Source organism: Leuciscus leuciscus, assembly GCF_965113295.1.
Source record: "Leuciscus leuciscus genome assembly, chromosome: 11".
Taxonomy (NCBI): Eukaryota; Metazoa; Chordata; class Actinopteri; order Cypriniformes; family Leuciscidae; genus Leuciscus; species Leuciscus leuciscus.
Window position 1 is genome coordinate 21,009,119 of NC_138735.1, and position 17,359 is coordinate 21,026,477.

Sequence of the window (17,359 nt, forward strand, 5' to 3'; positions counted from 1 at the left end):
AAATAGTTTTCTAATCAGCAATAAATATAACAATTTCTGATCAACCCATATCAATTGCATGCTTAAAATAACATACCAGTTAAAGCCCCGCCCTTTTCAAGACAACCCGACCCACTTCCGGGTTAAATCCCGCCCACTTCCGGGTTAGGCCCCGCCCAGTCCGAGTACAGATACAGATACAGATAATTCATATGGTTAACAGATACAGATACAGATACAGATAATGCTGTACTCGCTCATCCCTAATAATGCCTATGAATAGGCTTGTTTGAGATGCGCCTAGCCTCGCATGAAATGTATGCGAGAGTAGGCGGCTGCAGTGAGGGGAGGAGTGAAAAAAGCGCAGGCAAGAGAGACAGTTCTCTCTTCTCGCAGTGGATCTGACACCTGCTGTGAGATCAAAGATGGATATTGCGGGATTCACGCTTGTGCGCAGTGTTGCTAATAAACTGGATGTGATTTAAGTTCTGTTGATTTTATATGAAAATAATTATAATGAACAAGACACCCATTTAATTACATACCAAAGACATGTTTATCAATCATTTTTACTTTAATTACAGACATGTTATATATATTTTTTTTATATAAATATGACAATCAAATAACCCATAGATCACACTGTCAGAGAGTTTGGGAATACTAACACATCATTTATACACATAAAAACATGAGATCAGAGTTTAAAAATCAAACAGTTTAAAAGAGAACAATACATTACGGTTGTTTAAACCAGTGGTTCCCAAACCTGTCCTGGTGTACCCCCAACACTGCACGTTTTCTTTGTCTCCCTAATCAAACACACCTGATTCAACTCATCAGCTCATTAAATGCCGTCATCGGTGGCCCTGCTTTCTAGCCTGTGCGTTCACGGCAGTGGATCTGCCGTTGTGGAGGAGGAGCTGTGGAGGGAGGGCTGTAGCGCAGAGTATGGGGGAGTGACCTGTAAGTTGTTCTTGTTCAAGTTTTCAGGCTAAGTCAATGTTTTCTAAAATCTCCCTACTGCAGCTTTAATTAATATAATATGGGCGGACATGCAGTGGTCTAATTTAACTTGTCCTCATTTGCCCAAAACTATTTTAGAGACTTTTTCAACTACATATGAAAGATACAGACGCAGAATTTGGTTAATTCAGTTCATTTACTATAGAACAAAGCACAAACCGCAAAAACCCCAGAAGCTTGAACATCAAACTACTCTTCCACGTCTTCATTTTGGTGGCCCTTATAACAAAGCAATATTAAGAAAAAAAAAAAAACAGAAAAAAAAGAACAGGTGAGTGTTTTCCCATTTAACATTTAAATACACAAAGCAATTTGCACTGAAAGATAGAATCTGTATAAGCAGACAGTTTTGTTTAAAAATAGCTCATATTTTTATAAACATTGTCACAAAGTTATGTTGTAGCAACGAATACGGGAATGGGTCAATGTGATGTGCATATTTTTGTGTCCAAGTGCATTATTTCCTTTTAAAATAATTTGATAAATTCATGACATATATCACTTGATTATACAGTACAAGTCAGAAGTTTAGAAACTTTATTATTATTAATGTTTTTGAAAGAAGTCTCTTCTGTTCATCAATGCTGTATTTATTTGATAAAAAATACAGAAAAAACAGTAATATTGTGAAATATAATTACAATTTAAAATGATGGTTTTCTAATTGTAATAATCCAGTGAGATTTCTGTATGCACAAGGAATCTGACAACAGCCGGTATGATCTGATCTCACCATCATCGAGTCCGTCTGTGATTACATGAAGACAAACTAAATCTAGAAGAACTGCGGGAACGTCTCCAAGATGCTTGAAGAAACCTTCCTGCAAAGCTACCTGAAAAACTATGCCCAAGTGTACCTGGACAAAAGCCGTTTTAAACGCAAAGGGTCGTTACACCATATATTGATTTGAATTAGTTAATAGAAGTTAAATCATAAATAAATTCAATTTGTGGTTTTATTTTTGAAAGCATTCTCACTTTACAGCATTTTAACACAGTACTTTTCACAGTACTGTAGCTTTGTAGGAAGGTTTCTTCAAGCATCTTGGAGACATTCCCGCAGTTCTTCTGGATTTAGTATGTCTCCGTTTTTTCTGTTTCTTCATGTAATCACAGACGGACTCGATGATGGTGAGATCAGATCACCCTGGCTGTTGTCAGATTCCTTGTGTATACAGAAATCTCACTGGATTATTACAATTAATGGCAAAAAGAATGTTTGGAAATGTAAACTGATATTTCCTACTGACACACTACAGCAAAAGATATAAATAACTGACTTAATAAGTGGGATATTAACATGCCTAAGACTTTTGCACAGTACTGTGTGTACACACACATATATATATATATATATATATATATATATATATATATATAAGCCAGTATTTAGTGCTTTCAGATTCTCTTTTAATTAATATATATATATATATATATATATATATATATATATATATATAGGCTATATAACTTACTTTACATTCTTATTTGATCACCACGTTTACTGTCATTTTCTGTATGTCTTGCACATCCACAGATGTACAAAAAAAAAAGAAAAAAAAAGAAAGAAAAAAAAAACCCTCCAAGCTAGACGTAAATATTGAACTTAATATCTACATCCAAGAGGGGTAATTCAACGTCCAGATTTTACAGTTGTGTATGTCGTGTTGCGAATAGAGTATATTGAACGTTGTTGGTTATCTTATAACCGTAGGAGACCGTACTGACGAAGTTGTCAGTTGGTAATTTGATGGTAATGCAATTGCAGAAATGTGACGTCGAGACTACGTTGTCAGTTGGTAAGTCATGAAATTGCCAAAACATCACGAATATAGTAGCCTACGTAACTGGGACGTATTTGGTTATCTTGTAACCTCATGAGACCGTAGGGCCGGAGTGGTACCACTTTTCAGCCTGGGAGTTTCAGGCCCAAGTAGGGATGCACCGATGCATCGGCTGAACATCGGTAACGGCCGATATTTGCCTCGTTAACTGCCATCGGCCATCGGGAAATAAAAATGACATTCGCCGATGTCACATGGGCGTCAGTTTGGTTTGATATGCTGGGGACAGAGACGCATTCGGAAGTGCATTTTCAGAAGTGCTGGGTACAATGACGCATTTATTTATTTATTTTCTATGAGAAAACTCCTTTTCTCGAGAAAAGAACGACCATGGTGTGTAGCAGAAGAAGCGGCGGAGTATGCACGATCCGCGAGTGCTGAAGACGTTCTGCACGGCTTTGATGGGTGCGCAGGAGGACACAAATGGGCGGCGACTGCTTCTTCCAGTGGCGGGAGCTTTTCCCTCAGCGCCGTCAACAGATAGAGCGTTAACTGTACGTACACACCGCCGTCGACTTGAGCTGCAAAGAAACTCTGGCCTCCCTGTCAAGGACTCTTGTCAAAAAGTACGGGGAAGCTTGACCGCTCTGAATAGTGAGTGAGAGCGCGCGCGCGGTCGGGGCTCTCTCTCTCTCTCTCTCTCTCTCTCTCTCTCTCTCTCTCGCAGAAGAGCGCGTGCGCGCTTAAAATTTAATATTTTGGTATGAACATTCACCCGTGTTTTTTCCCTCATAAATGCGAACACGAAAAATAAAATGAATATTATAATGTTTTTTTTGTTGGGTCAGACAATGATTACCAAATTTCTCTCTCATATTGCTCTTCATAACAACTGAAAAAGAACTTATAAATAAGGTTATAACTGTCAACCAGAAAGTGACATTAAAGGTTTTTTTTGTTTCATAAATTGGTCTGATTGAATTTGTGCTCATTCTAGGATAGTGTGATCAAGAGCCGAAAGACTTGTATGTTTCCGTGGCACAAAAGAAGGAATAAATAACAAAAAGAAAAAACATTGGCTTCGGCATCGGCCATCGGCCAAGTTGTTATGTTAAACATCGGTATCGGTATCGGCCCAGAATTTCCCAATCGGTGCATCTATAGGCCCAAGACCGGCCCACTTTTTCCATGGTGGAATTCTAAATTAGCACTTTTTCCAGATAAATGAAGCAACAGTTCCGCGCTTACTATTGTGTAGTTTTTATTAATACTATGGTTCAACAAACAAATAATTTAAAGGTTAAACAATAATTTACTTAAGATGGTAAGTTAACAAAAAAATATTCCACTATTCCACAAGGATAGGTTGATAAATTAACAAAAGCAGAAATAAAGAAAGAAAGAAAGCATTTGAAACTTCAAAGAGGCAAACTAAACTGTTTACAGCACCTACAGCATCAGTAGCTGCCTAAGCAGTGCACTTCAGCCACTTTATCAATAACTGTGTCGTTGCTTATAGACATGTGGATTTCCTTCTCTGTGCACATCAACACAAAAGCCTCCAAGTTGTCCTGACTCAATGAGCTTTGTAGCCTATTCTTCACAAACTTTAAAGTTGAGAAGCTACTCTCACATGCAACCTGCGTGATGGACAAAGTCAACAGAAACTTATATGCTAACCCAATCAAATGATAAGCATCTGTGAGGAGTTTATACTGTTAGAGTATTAAAGGGATAGTTCACTTTGAAATTAATTTTTGGTATGTTTTAGCTTACCTCAAGGGCATCCAAGATGTAGGTGTCTTTTTTTCCGCAGTAGTTTCAATTTTAATATTTTTAGGTCAAATCGTTCTTGTCTGTCAGTCATATAATGCAGGTCTATGGTCACCACCTCAAAGAGCATGCACAGAGTTCAAATTAAAACAATTCCCCATCGTAAGTACACATTGATGGCCTAAGACACGAAACGAGCGGTTTGTGTGAGAAAACGAACAGTATTTATATAGTTTTTAACTCTTATACACAGCCATGTCCAAGTGATCTGATCTGACGTGTACGCAGACTGGTGCATAGATATATACACTAGATGTCGCCTTAAAGACATTCGTTCCAAAGAACTGCCGTAGACAAGGCGACATCTAGTGTATATATCTATGCACCAGTCTGCGTACACGTCAGATCAGATCACTTGGACATGGCTGTGTATAAGAGTTAAAAACGATATAAATACTGTTCGTTTTCTCACACAAACCGCTCGTTTCGTGTCTACTTACGATGGGGAATTGTTTAATTTGGACTCTGTGCATGCTCTTTGAGGTGGTGACCATCGACCTGCATTATATGACTGACAGACAAGAACGGTTTGACCTAAAAATATCAAAATTGAAACTACTGTGGAAAAAAAGACACCTACATCTTGGATGCCCTTGAGGTAAGCTAAAACATACCAAAAATTCATTTCAAAGTGAACTATCCCTTTAAATGGACACAAATGGCACAGTTTCTGCAGGAGGAACAGGTCCTGCTTTCAAGTCCCATCTCTGGTTCTTCCATATATGGCAGTCCGCCATATGGCCTGACCCTTCCACCTCACTACATGTCCTGACAGTTAGGGATGGGGCCGATCCGATCCAGTATCGGCACCGATACCAGCGTAATTCGCGTATCGGATTTTCCCGATCCAAACTGCAGAGATATCCGATATCCATGAGTCATGTCTGCGCTTTAACGTTGTCTGCTGAAATGACTCCAAAAGTGATTCCCGCCAGCTAGTCTGCTAGCTGGCTGCAAACTGCGGCATGGATTTCCTGAACGGAGGCGCGGCTCAATGAGACACAGATGTATGAGACACGCCCCCGCTCAGGAAATCCATTCTGCAGTTTGTGGCTGCTAGTCAACAACGTCCGCTGTGTGGAAATACTTCACACTGGAAACACCGCAGAGCAAGACAGCAAAATACAATGTTTGCAAAGCCGTAACTCAGAGCTCTTTGAAGCTCCCTCGCGTCGTACAACACAACGAACGCAATCAAACATTTAAAAAAGCACCACATTACTGTGCGTTCACACTAAACGCGAATAGAGCGTCAAATTCGCGTCTAGTTGGACGCTTGAATATTTTGAATCAATATTCGCGCGTCCAGAGAAAAATTTACGAGCGTAAGATAAAAAAAAAAATCCGCCATTCGCCAAAATCCGCTTGTCTGTTTGCAAGATGCTGATGTTGATCGATCATTCATCGAGAGAGTTACCGCATCGGAGCGAGGATCACCCTTCAGATAGTGTGTGTGTGTAAGATGTTTACACTTGCACTTTTCTTATTTCAAGACTCAAGTATTTGACATTTTGGGATTGTAAATAAATATTGACATGACAATCAATTTGAAACCCTTACAGTTGCATATTTGTTTTCAGAATGGGATTTTTCCTGTTAACAGGATTTCCTGTTTTTCTGACTTCCTTTTCTGACCTTATACTTACCTCAGGTTGTCTTTTGGGACATACATGCATACATACGTACATATCATACTTGCATGTTGAGAGAAGTTTATTTCAGCATCATATAAAATAAACAATAATGATAATAATAATATTTAAAGGGGGGGGGTGTATGTTGGAAAATGCGAAGGAAAGTTTGAGCAATAAGGATAATCTCATATTTCAAAAGATTTTCAATTAATCCCTTTGCTTTTACCCTCACTGTTGACTTCATACTTCCATCCTTCTCAACAGAGGCTAGGGTCAGCAGCAGGTCAACAAACAATGCATCCTGGGGATTACCAAAAGACCCAAAGACCTTAGTGAGAGCCTGATCCTTAGCCCACCACCTGGTTTCCCCTATTGGGCTCAGTCTCCTGTGATGTGTGTCCTCACTTGTCTCTTCCCAAGTCTGCATGCGTTTATAAGACTCCCTGAGGAAAACTGCCACATCATTTAGAAGTGAGAAGAGAGATGCACTCTCTATTGGCGCTTTTCCATTAGCAGTACCAGCTCGACTCGACTCAGCTCGGCTCGCTTTTTGCTCCGTTTTCCATTGCAGATAGTACCTCCACAATAGTATCTGGTCGTCATAGCGACGCCGCAGGAAACTGCCGTGACTTAATCTTCTACGCGAGACACACCCGCTACCCACACACACAGGACAATGGAGGAAATCGAGTGTATGCTGTTTTTGGATGTTTTTGTTTTTGTTGTTTTTTATTCAGGATACTCCGTCTGGCGCGTGCAATGATGACACAGTGAATAGTGACGATTCTCTCTGACCAATCAGCAGTCTGCCTTGTTTTCACGTCACATTTTAGTATCGTCTCAGCTCGCCTCAGCTCGCTTAGAATCTCGCCGGAGGTGGTACGAAAAAAAGTACCTGGAAGCAGGTACAGGTACAACTTTTACACAGTGGAAAACCAAACAAAGCCGAGTCGAGTCGAGGCGAGCTGGTACTGTGTAGTGGAAAAGCGCCATATGACACTGTCTGTTATGTCTGCTAGTACCAAATTTAAAACATGGGCATAACACCAGACATGAATTTGTGTTGGAGACTGTTCAGACAGGAATGCAGAGAACCCTTTATACGGTCCCTGCATATTTGCTGCTCCATCAGTGGAGTTGCCCACACACATGCCATTGTTTGTCCAATGTGTTCTTTAGTAGCTGTGTCAGATGTTTAACTGTGGATTTTTCACAGTTCACCACAGCAACCAACTGCTCATGAACTACATCTGTGACATATCTGACAATGATAGCACACTGGTCCTTTGATGTGACATCTTGGGTTGTATCGATCTGAACCGAAAACAGTCCCGCCTCTCTAACCTCATCTGAAATTGTGCCCTTTATGACCTGGCTGAGAGCATCCACAACTTTCCCAACAATGTCCTTTGATAGCAGAGTCACAAGAGATCCTCTACCTTTTGCACCAGTGTCATGATGCTTCTTGCTCTGCTCAATACAACTGCTAATGTGCTGTTGAAGGCACAGATCATAACGACCCAAAAGTATTACCAACTCTAGAAAGTTGCCATGATTGACTGCAGTATCTTCTAGTGTATAAGCAGCCTCTGCTTTATCCCCTCTGTAACTAAGTCCACATTTGCCTATGACTTTTATCACATCTATTATGCGTTCCATCACCTGACGCTTCTTCTTAACCTGCTCATGATGTAAAGACATTTGTTTGTCTGCCAGAAGGCTTTTTAGGGGCCAAGCACCGAAGGTGCGTAGGCACCTATTGTATCCGTTGGCGTTCTTATTATTATTATTATTATTCCGCCATGGGAGTCTATGGAAGCCCATAGAACCGATTGCGGGAATGTTATGAAATTTGGCACACTGATAGAGGACAGTCTGAACTGTCACCATAGCAAATTTGGTGTCTTAAAACCAATCTCTCTAGCGCCACCAACTGTCCAAAATTTCACAAATATTTTTCTAATAACTTTTGAACCGTAAGGCCAATCAACAAAATTCTTTTTTCCTCTGATTCCTGAGCTCATGACGATTTATATAAATTGTATAATATTAGTATATTTTTAATCATATTATGTCATATATGTCCTACATACAACTGAAGCCATATAGATTTTCATGAACCCTAACCTAATTTAATATGAATGTCCAGCATGGACGTGTATAAAACACAGTGCAGTTTACCAATCAGTATAAGGCTTTACTTAACTCATGCTTGTTCTTATTTTGTCCTAAGTCGAGCCCTATGCCTGTAGTCAATCATGGTTACTGTATATACTGTATAATCAGCCTTAGATGAAACACAACATTTAAACTACACACACAAGCACACATTTATTAGAGTGTGTTCTACAAGATCCAGTTGCATATTTCACATATAAATAGTTTTCATTTTAAATCCTGCATCACCTGTTTTCATTTTCATTTGTGACAATTTCTCTAAACTTTGCACAGTACTACTATGGTATACAACATGCAGTTCTATTCTTAACCTACAAACATAAAATCTAAATGTCGAAGTGATTATTATGGGTAAAATAAAAAAATAATTTTTTTTTTTACTTTATTCACTTAATAAAATCTCTGAAAATCATTTACTTGATAGTTTGAGTTGAACATACCAAAATAATTGACTAAAACTCCAACAATTAATTTTGCCTGAAATTTACAGTTAATAAAAAGTTTGAAGTTTTTCACTAATTAATTTAGTATTTGACTAACCAATTATTTATTTGGTTATTATTTATCAGTTATCATCCAAGATGGCGCCGCGGATGGCTGCCTCGGTGTTGAGCTCTCCAGTTGTTACACTGTTTTTGTTAGTTTGTCCTGTTTTATGTTTGTCATTCGCTATCAGTTATACCAGGGACGAACTGCTGAACATTCGGCAGTGCACACCAACTGATCACCAACCAGTTTTTGATTCTTCTGGCGTTTTGCGGAACATTGTCGTCGGTTGCGCCGCTGCACTGTGGAAACAGTATAAGACGCGCAGGCGTGGGAAGCGAGCCGGCACACTCGTTAAGCTCAGGCAGCGCGGATTCAGAACGGCGCTGCCTAGCATCCATCTGGCGAATGTCCGCTCTCTCCCTAACAAAATGGACGAACTACTTCTGCTCTCACGCAAAAACAAGGACTTTACCAACTCTGCTGCTCTGTGTTTCACGGAAACCTGGCTGAACGAAGCCATTCCGGACAGCGCGTTACATCTACCGGACTTTCAGCTGTTCAGAGCGGATCGCGATATGGAGTCAACGGGGAAAACGCGCGGTGGTGGGACATGCTTTTACATCAACAGAAGGTGGTGTACTGATGTAACTGTGTTAAGGAAGATGTGCTGTCCTGATGTGGAAGTGCTTTTCATTAACTGTAAGCCGTTCTACTCGCCGCGGGAGTTTTCCTCGCTCGTTCTCATCAGTGTTTACATTCCACCGCAAGCACACGTGAGTACGGCGCTGCAACAGCTGGCTGATCTGATCACAGAAACAGAACAACAACACCCGGACTCTGTTCTTATCATTCTCGGAGACTTTAATCAGGCAAAACTCACACGTGAACTGCCTAAATTCAAACAGCACATTACATGCCCCACCAGAGACAATAATATTTTGGACCATTGCTACACCACAACAAAGGATGCATATCGCTCCGTCGCCAGAGCAGCTCTAGGACTTTCCGATCACTGCCTGGTTCATCTTCTACCAACTTACAGGCAAAAACTTAAAACTGCTAAGCCAGTAATAAGGACTGTAAAGAGATGGACCAACGACACAGAGCAGGTCTTACAAGCCTGTTTTGAATGCACTGACTGGAGTGTTTTTGAAGCTGCTGCCAGCGATCTGGACGAGCTCACAGAGACTGTAACATCATACATCAGTTTCTGTGAGGATTTATGCATCCCTACCAGGACTTACTTATCATTCAACTATGATAAACCATGGTTCACACCAAAACTCAGACAGCTTCGTCAGGTCAAAGAAGATGCCTACAGGAGTGGGGATAGGATCTTGTATAATCAGGCCAGGAACACATTGACAAAGGAGATTGAAGTGGCTAAGAAGAGCTATGCCAAAAAGCTGGAAAACCAGTTTTCCTCCAACGACCCTGCATCAGTGTGGAAAGGCCTGAAAGACATTACCAACTACAAGACACCATCCCCCAGCATCGACAGCAACAAGCATCTTGCGAACGAGCTGAATGTCTTTTACTGTAGATTTGAGACCCCCGATCAGACACCCCATACCCGCCCTGACCATCTCTCTACACAGCCATCAACACCTCCAGCCATCCCCCTCCCCTCCCCCCCTGCACTTCAGATCAGTGAGGATAATGTGCGTCAGATCTTCAGGAAACAGAAGAGAAGGAAAGCACCAGGCCCAGACGGTGTTTCACCAGCCTGTCTGAAAACCTGCGCTGACCAGCTGGCCTCTATCTTCTCACTGATCTTCAACAGATCACTGGAGCAGTGCAAAGTCCCTTTCTGCTTTAAACGCTCCACCATCATCCCAATCCCGAAGAAACCAAAGATCACAGGACTCAATGACTACAGACCTGTTGCCTTAACATCTGTGGCCATGAAGTCATTCGAAAGACTGGTGTTAGCATATCTGAAGGACATCACTGGACCCTTGCTGGACCCCCTGCAGTTTGCCTACAGAGCAAACCGGTCTGTGGATGATGTGGTCAATATGGGACTGCATTACACCCTACAACATCTGGACAAACCAGGGACCTATGCAAGGATTCTGTTCGTGGACTTTAGTTCTGCCTTCAACACCATCGTCCCATCACTGCTCCAGACCAAACTGACCCAGCTCTCTGTCCCTAGCTCCATCTGTCAATGGATCACCAGCTTTCTGACAGACAGACAACAGCTAGTCAGAATGGGCAAAATCACGTCCGACAGCCGCACCATCAGCACCGGTGCTCCACAGGGATGTGTTCTCTCACCACTGCTCTTCTCCCTGTACACAAATGACTGCACCTCTAAAGACACCTCTGTCAAGCTCCTGAAGTTTGCGGACGACACTACTGTTATCGGACTCATCCGGAACGGTGACGAGTCTGCGTACAGACAGGAGGTGGAGCAGCTGGCTCTTTGGTGCAGTTATAACAACCTGGAGCTGAACACGCTCAAAACAGTGGAGATGATCGTGGACTTCAGGAGAAACCCCCCTGCACTCCCTTCACTCACCATCATGGACAGCACTGTGACTGCAGTAGAGTCATTCAGGTTCCTGGGCACCACCATCTCTCAGGATCTGAAGTGGGACACTCACATAGACTCTATTGTGAAGAAAGCCCAACAGAGACTGTACTTCCTGCGTCAGCTGAGGAAATTCAACCTGCCACAGGAGCTGCTCGTACAGTTCTACTCAGCTGTCATCCAGTCCATCCTCTGCACTTCCATCACCGTCTGGTTCGGCTCTGCTACCAAAACCGACCTCCGTAGACTACAGCGGATAGTTCGGACTGCTGAGCGAATCACTGGCACTACCCTTCCCACACTCAAAGTACTGCACTCATCCAGAGTGAGTAAAAGGGCTCGCAAAATCACTCTGGACCCGTCACACCCAGCACACTTTCTGTTTGAACTGTTACCGTCTGGTCGACGCTACAGAGCACCGAGCACAAAAACAACCAGACACAGGAAAAGTTTCTTTCCCCAGGCCATCTACCTCATGAACACTTAAATGTTCCCCTACTGTGGAACAAACATGTGCAATACTTCCCTCAGACATTTCATTATAGCACCTTATAACTTTATATATATTTATAATTTATAATCTTTTATTTTTATTTTATTTTTATTTTACTTTTATTTTATTTTTATTTTATTTTTATTTTATTTATTTTTTTATTTATACCTATGTTACTTGTCACTTGTCTTGTCACTTTATATTGTATGTGTACTGGAAGCTACTGTCACCAAGACAAATTCCTCGTATGCGCAAGCATACTTGGCAATAAAGCTCTTTCTGATTCTGATTCTGATTCTGATTTATTTAAAATACACTGAGCTAATATATTTGTGAAATTTCCATCACCATATTTGAGAATGGATAATTAAACTGATCTGTTTCAAGAACCACAAATATTACTTAAATAAAATCAATATTATTAATATTTAACACGCATAAGAAATTAAGTTTACTCAATTAAAACAATGCGCACCCCCCTCCTCCTCCTCCTCCCCCCCCCTCTGACGTGACAACAGCTCAACGGTTGAGTGAGCGCGCGCTGTTTGAACTCTCTCCAGTCTCCAGTCCAGAACAGTTCTCGTTTTCTCTTCTCAGCGTCGCAGAATTGGTGCATTTCCTCTGTGAAATTCAGGTGTGTGCATGTTTTATTTTATCTGTATAATCATTAATGTGCTTTAAATAATTTTATTTAATGCGAAAGAACATACAGAGACGCAATGTTACTCACCTTAAACGAGTTAAACGAGTGTCGACTAGCGCCTGCCTTTTCGCGTGATTGTAATGCCTTGCATAAAAAACACACGACTATATTCCTAAAGATAATGAATATAACTAATGTGGTTGATAAAATGTCCTCAGAACTGTGCACTGTTTGTTTATTGGCAGGTTATGGAGTCATTCGCGTCGCAGCATCTTTCGGCTGTGAGTGACGCAGGACGGCGGTGTAAAGTTATAAGTTCCCCCGCAGAGGCGAGTCTATCTCCGGGATGGGAATCAGCGCTGATCCGGTGGATACTGGATAACAGACCGGTTGATTACACTTGAATGTTTAGGCCTAAATGCTTAATTTTTACTTCGAAAATGTTTCTTACATGAGTTTAAATGTAGGCAATATTGTATACGTGTTAAAAATAGTATAAAATATGCTGTATTGCTGTAGGCTACTCATCGACAATAAAGGCCAATGTCATGTAGTTATAGGGATCTCCCAGTCACGTGACCCCTAGCCGCGTGTCAGCCATTTTGACGGAATACTATTGCACAAGCGCACATACATGAGAATGCGGATTATCACGTTTTATGGCTGCGAATTGATTAAAATAACGAATAATGGTCACTGTATTAATTATCTTGAGCCTGCTGAAATGTTCCTATAAATATATTTTCTTTCCAACTGTGCAATCTTAATAAATAGGCTAAATATATTTATCCACTAAGCTACAGCAGTCCTATGCTCGTCTTCCCATTACGTTTTTTTTCTCTTTCTGACATTTCATACCTGTTGTTACATTTTTTATTTATTAAATTGACTATAAAAAGATTGCTTGTGTGTGCTAGTGTTTATTCCAGTCTTTTAAAATAGTTGAATGAATGAATGCTCGCGAGGTGCCTGTAACGATTTTGAATAGGCTAACGTTAGGCTATTTAATCAATAATGTACACAGGGTAGAGGAGAACGACAGTCAACTACTTTGAATATTATAGCATTTTGGACATAAACATGTAAATAGTGAAAAGACTGACATTGAAAAATGACACAGAATGATTAAAATTTAATATTTAAATATTTAATCCAAATAAATAAATGTTCGTGGTTTGCACTGATGTTATTCATTTGTTCTCACACACTTCAGCGTCGCGGTCACTGGCCACTATCTATTATTAGCGCAGCGGCCGTCAGCTAACTCTTCACGTCATGTCATCATAAAAAGAAATATACAAGAGGAAGATAAAATAATTAGGAATCATAGATCCATATGAAGCACCACGAGTTCTTTTTACAGGCATTAAATGTGTAGAAAAACTTCCTGACATTGAGTTCGGTGACATTTACAGCTACCTTATTCACTTCCCATCACGCTACACCGTAGCTTCATTAAAAGCATACAAAAGCTTAGCAGGCTATCGGTATCACGAGTCCGGATGGGTCAGCAACTCTTTGATTTGGACGCCAGCGGGGAAGGATTTTTCAATCATCACCGCAAAGGTTGGTAAATAGATGAATATTTCGCGACGAGCTGTATTATCACCAGCGGTTTAGCATTTTCTATTCCGTCAAGATGGCTGCTCCAAATGGCGTGACGTCACGCGGGACGTCCCTATACCGGTGGTTGTATGGAATATTTTTTACAAAGGTTTAGAGGAAATAAAAAAGTTAATATTACTGGCATATAAACACAGTTAATATTACTTATAAATGTTTGTTTCCCCCCCCAATTATTTCTACTCAATTGTATTTGTTAATGTACCAAATGTAGTTACTCAGATCTACTTAATTAGTTTTACTTACATTTACTCAGTTAATACAGTGTAATTAATTTATTTCACTGTTTAAAAATCTAATCAATATTCTAAGTGTAAAAATGTTTAACCAAAAAAATTGAGTAAATAATTTTAAAACTTTTTAGAGTGCATCACCACCAGAGTTCATATACAAAAACATGTTCCAGCCAATTTTCAACATTTTAATCACTGTTCTAGAAACATATTTGACTCAACTTTGTTCATTTGCAATAATATGTTATGATTTGTTCACAAACAACAGGCCCAGACAGTTCACAATTAATGTAAATACATGGTCTTACAATGTCATTGCTTTATAACTGCTCTTTCAAATCCTGTAGGAAAATTAACAGTCTTCATAAAGGTCTGTCATCATATATTCACCCTCATGTTGTTTCAAACCTGTATGAATTTCTTTCTTCTGCCGAACAGAAAGGAAGATAATATTATTATGACCGCCGCTAGCGTAGCTAGCGAAAGCTATGGAAGCTTGTTTCCGCCACAGAAAAAATAAATAAAAAAATTAATTGCGACTTTTTATCTCACAATTCTGACTTTTTTTCTCAGAATTGCGAGATATGAAGTCAGAATTGTGAGATATAAAGTAGCAATTCTGAGAAATAAAGTCGCAATTGCAAGATAAAGTCAGAATTCTGAGAAAAAAAGTCAGAATTGCGTGATATAAAGTCAGAATTGCGAGATATAAAGTCAGAATTCTGACTTTTTTTCTCGCAATTGCGACTTTATATCACGCAATTCTGACTTTATAAAACATAATTGCGAGATATAAAGTCAAAATTGCGTGTTATAAAGTCAGAATTGCGAGATATAAAGTCAGAATTGTGTGTTATAAAGTCAGAATTGCGTGAAATAAAGTCGCAATTGCGTGTTATAAAGTCAGAATTGCGAGATATAAAGTCAGAATTCTGACTTTTTTACTCGCAATTGCGACTTTATATCACGCAATTCTGACTTTATATCTCGCAATTGGGAGATATAAAGTCAGAATTGTGAGATATAAACTATATATTTTTTCCCCCTTAGAATTGGACTTTATATCTCACAATTCTGACTTTATAACACGCAATTGCGACTTTATATCATGCAATTCTGACTTTATATCTCCCAATTGCGAGATATAAAGTCAGAATTGCGTGATATAAAGTCGCAATTGCGTGTAAAAAAGTCAGAATTCTGACTTTATATCTCGCAATTCTGACTTTATAACACGCAATTGCGACTTTATATCTCACAATTCTGACTTTATATCACGCAATTCTGACTTTTTTTCTCAGAATTCTGACTTTATATCTCGCAATTGCGACTTTATTTCTCAGAATTGCGACTTTATATCTCACAATTCTGACTTAATATCTCGCAATTCTGAGAAAAAAAGTCAGAATTGTGAGATGAAAAGTCGCAATTTATTTTTTTATTTTTTTTCAGTGGCGGAAACAAGCTTCTATAGAAAGCGGTTTTTTTTTCGTCATCTACTGAATTCTTCGTCAACGATACCAGGGACACCGAAACACCGGGGAACATGAAATTTGGTGGGCATGTAGCCCCACTAGACTTTTACGGAAAAATTTCGTTTGGTCCCCGGGGGCCCCGGGGGGGGGTATAAAATAAATTCATTTATGTGCACATTTAGTGACTGTACACTCATCGGCCTGTAGATGGTGGTGTTGAGCGAAGGGTTGCTGGTTTAGGATGATACTGTCACACACACACATGCAGGAATACAAACAAACGCAAGCATGCACACACACTGACATCCACACGCACAGACACACACCCATACACACACATACAAATCCACATGCACAGACACACACGCGCACACACATGTACGCACGCATACATACACGCACAGACACACACATACACAAACACACACACATACACATACACAGACATGCACATACTACTACTTTTTTTAGGTATATACATAAACACGCAATACAGCCAAATTGCTCCACGTCATTTATTTTTGTGGAAAGCCAGTGCAGGCCTGAGCGGCGGTCATATTTTGTACCGCCATGCGGTACATCTAGTTTAGAAGAATGTCAGTAACCAGACAGTTTCTGGTCCCATTGACTTCCATAGTAGGAAAAAAATATACTATGGAAGTAAATGAGACCAGAAACTGTCTGGTTACTGACATTCTTCTAAATATCTTCCTTTCTGTTCAGCAGAAGAAATAAATTCATACAGGTTTGAAACAACATGAGGGTGAGTATATGATGACAGAATTTTCATTTTAAAGTGGAGTATCCCTTAAATGTGCCAACTGCATATAAGTGAATCAGATGTTGGTCATCAAAACATGAAATCTGTATGAAACATAAACAAATAACACAAAATGTGTATAAATTCTATATGACTTTAATTTGACTAGCATATGATTCAATATAAGAACTTTAAATGATTTATATATGAATTTTATATGAGTTTTATATATTTCTACTAATACCATACACATTTGCATACTTTTGTCATGTAAAACTCATATAAGTCTTTTAACAGTATTCATATATGATGCAAAAATCCCCTACAAGTTGTATGTGTGCTATTTAGTATGAAATGGGCCATAATCGGTCTGATTTTGTATAGGACATGTATTGGCCTTATATGAAACACAGAAGGTAATTCTGGCCTATGGTTGCTGTCTTGCTGTATAATATAGTGTATATGAACCATGCAGGTTTTTTTTTCATATGGGAAGGAGAAAAGGTCGTCACAGGATCAATAACATTACCTTCCAAAGTATCCTAATTCTAGGAAAGTGTTTTTTTTATTCAACTATGTGAAAGTCTCAGCAGTGCATTCTTTTTTATTTATTTATTTTTTCGGTAGCCTACATTTCAGTGAATTATTTGGTAATTCAGTCGCAATTCTGGCG

The 17,359-nt window shown here is 39.7% G+C and overlaps 3 long non-coding RNA genes across 3 annotated transcripts in view; 2 read left to right on the top strand and 1 right to left on the bottom strand.

The window, feature by feature from the left end:
- LOC309509781 overlaps window positions 1-17,359 on the top strand; it is a 667,378-nt gene that overhangs the window by 148,043 nt on the left and 501,976 nt on the right. The gene's annotated exons all lie outside the window — the stretch shown is intronic.
- The window catches only part of LOC309509777, a 29,134-nt gene that overhangs the window by 10,599 nt on the left and 1,176 nt on the right, over window positions 1-17,359 (bottom strand). The window lies entirely within an intron of this gene.
- On the top strand, window positions 12,275-13,145 carry LOC309509779. Its single transcript, XR_014210061.1, has 2 exons — window positions 12,275-12,586; window positions 12,841-13,145. It is a non-coding gene; the product is annotated as an uncharacterized lncRNA (long non-coding RNA).